Source organism: Vigna radiata, unplaced genomic scaffold, assembly GCF_000741045.1.
Source record: "Vigna radiata var. radiata cultivar VC1973A unplaced genomic scaffold, Vradiata_ver6 scaffold_51, whole genome shotgun sequence".
NCBI classification, from domain to species: Eukaryota; Viridiplantae; Streptophyta; class Magnoliopsida; order Fabales; family Fabaceae; genus Vigna; species Vigna radiata.
The window spans coordinates 1090129-1093412 of NW_014542732.1; positions in this window are offsets into that span (position 1 = coordinate 1090129).

Consider the following 3284-nt stretch of genomic DNA (forward strand, 5'->3'; position numbering starts at 1 on the left):
CCTATAGGAGGATGCCCTTTGGCCTATGCAACGCCCCTGGTACCTTCCAGCGGTGCATGCTTAACATTTTTAGCGACTTCCTTGAGAGTTGCATAGAGGTGTTTATGGACGATTTCACTGTGTATGGATCCTCTTTTGATGCATGTCTAGATAGTCTGGAAAAAGTGTTGAAAAGATGCATATAAACAAACCTTGTTCTCAATTTTGAGAAATGTCACTTCATGGTTGAACAAGGTTTAGTTCTAGGGCATATCATTTCTGAAAAGGGAATAGAGGTAGACACTGCTAAGATATCTGTGATTTTGCAGTTGCCTTACCCCTCTCGCGTGCGAGAGGTTCGATCTTTTCTTGGACATGCAGGTTTCTACAGGCGCTTTATCAAAGATTTCAGCAAGAAGGCGCTTCCCTTATCCAGACTGTTACAAAAGGATATTGACTTTACTTTTGATGATAGATGCAAGCAGGCATTTGATTTCCTGAAGGAAGCTTTGACCACCACTCCGATCATTCAGGCACCAGATTGGACAATCCCATTTGAGCTCATGTGTGATGCATCAAATTAGGCCTTGGGAGTTGTCCTGACATAGAAGATTGACAAGTTGCCTCGAGTGATCTACTATGCTTCCCGCACTTTGGATGCTGCCCAAGCAAACTACACCATGACTGAGAAGGAGTTGTTGGCAATTGTTTTTGCCCTTGATAAATTTAGGTCGTATTTGCTTGGATCTCCTGTTATTGTGTATACTGACCATGTAGCTCTGAAGTTTCTATTGAAGAAGGCTGAGTCAAAGCCAAGATTGATCAGGTGGATGCTACTGCTCCAGGAGTTTGACTTGCAGATTAAAGACCAGAGTGGAGCACAAAACTTGGTTGCAGACCACCTCAACAGGATTGAGAGAGCTGAGGATCGGGCTCATGTGTTGCCCATCCAGGATGACTTTCCTGATGAAAGTTTGTTAATGATTTCTTCTTCTCACCCTACTCCTTGGTTTGCACACATTGTGAATTATTTGGTTGCTTCTGTTTTTCTTCCCTTAGCATCACGTGCTCAGATTGCTAAAATTAAGAGTGATGCTAAGTATTATGTTTGGGATGACCCATATCTGTGGAAGTTGTGCAGTGACCAGGTTACTAGGAGATGCATTCCGGGCCATGAGATTGACTCGGTCCTGCAGTTTTGTCATGCCTCCTCACCTGGTGGTCATCTGGGGATACAGAGAACAGTTCGCAGGGTGCTTGACTGTGGTTTCTATTGGCCTTCCATCTTCAAAGATGCGAAGAGGATTTGTAGCACCTGTGAGCCGTGTCAGAGAGCAGGAGGACCTATTTCACAGAGACAGGAGATGCATCAACAACCTATGCTGTTCTGTGAGGTGTTTGATGTTTGGGGTATAGATTTCATGGGTCCTTTTCCTGTGTCTTTTGGTTTCTCTTATATTCTCCTTGCTGTGGATTATGTTTCAAAATGGGTGGAAGCTAGAGCCACCAGGACTAATGATGTTCGGGTTGTTGTAGATTTTGTTAGATCTCACCTCTTTTGCAGGTTTGGAGTGCCTAAAGCAATTGTTAGTGATCAGGGAACCCATTTTTCAACAGATCCATGCAGGCCTTGCTCAAGAAATATGGGGTGACGCATAGAGTTTCTACACCTTACCACCCCCAAACAAATGGGCAGGCTGAGATCTCCAACAAGGAGATTAAGAGGATTTTGGAGAAGATTGTCCAGCCCAACAGGAAGGATTGGAGTAATAGGTTGGACGATGCTCTTTGGGCNCACAGGACTGCCTACAAAGCACCCATTGGGATGTCTCCCTATCGGGTTGTCTTTGGAAAGGCATGTCATTTACCAGTTGAGATTGAGCATCGGGCATACTGGGCTGTGATGACTTGCAACTTCTCCATTGACTAAGCTGGAGAGGAAAGGAAGTTGCAACTGAATGAATTGGATGAGATCCGATTGGAGGCCTATGAGAACTCGAAGTTCTACAAGGAAAGGACCAAGAGGTTCCATGATAGTTCCATTGTTAGAAAAGACTTCGAGGTTGGCCAGCAGGTTTTGTTGTATAACTCTAGGCTTGGCCTCATGGGTGGTAAGTTAAGATCAAAGTGGACTGGACCTTTTGTTGTGACTAATGTTTATCCTTATGGTGTAGTGGAGATCCAGGGTCCATCTGCAGCTAAAAGCTTCAAGGTGAACGGGCATAGACTGAAGCCTTTCCTCAGCAATCCTTCTTTGTTGGATGCAGTGGTGGAGGAGACGTCTTTGGTCCACCCCACCTACCCTCCCAGCTGACTCAGGGAGTTTCTTTTCTCCTTCCCTCCTAACTTTTATTGCACTTTGTCTGTATCTGCTGATTGTTGATTTGCTGAATTTGACACACTGAGGACATTGTGTCGTTTAAGTGTGGTATATTAGGGGAGGTTGTTCTTTGTTTAGGTTTCGTTTTCTAGTGAGTTTTGTTGAGTCTTGCGTACAGTTTTGCATGCTTTTTGTGAATTCTGGATTGTGATTAGGTTGCTAGTTTCCCTTCACTGCATTGATACTCTGTTTTGTTGGATTCCTCACTTTTCTTTGCTTGGAAGATGATCATGATGTTTGAGAGTTGGATTGANTGTGACCGATTACCTGTGTGAGATTTGAGCCATTTGATGATCTTTCTTGTGTGTGATATGTCTCTGGATTGCTTACACATTTGCCTTGGCTTGACTCTGTTGATAATTCTTGATTCATGAGCATGTTTGAAAATGATAAAGGCATTTTGTTGATTGAGCCTCTCTAGCCCGATAGCCTACCCTGTTATGATCTCTTTGTTAGCCTCTTTGAGCCTATACTCTCCCATTTCCTTGTTTTGAAGCTCAAACAATAGCCTAAGTGAAAAACCATGATTACCTGAACCTTAGGGAATTTTGGAGCTTTGGAATTGTTTTGGGAATAAGTGTGGTCTCTTAGGAGTTGCAGATGAATTGACTAGTGAGTCCTCTTCTTGCGGTTGTATTGTAAATATTGTGTATCTTGTCTTTTGAATTGTGTGTTGAATAGAAAAGAAAAGAGACAAGGTGAAAAAAAAAGAGGAAAAAATACAGAATTTTTTTTTTTTGCGAATAATGGAGTCAAGAAGAGGATGGAATTAGAGGTTGTGGGTGTGTTTGAATGTGTTTACACTTGTTCCTCATTGCTCCTCTATTTCCTTTGGTTTGTAGCTTCTCATCCATATGATATCCTCCCTTGTCCTTGGCCCCATTACAACCATGAAAAGACCTTTTGATTTGAACATGCATGTGTG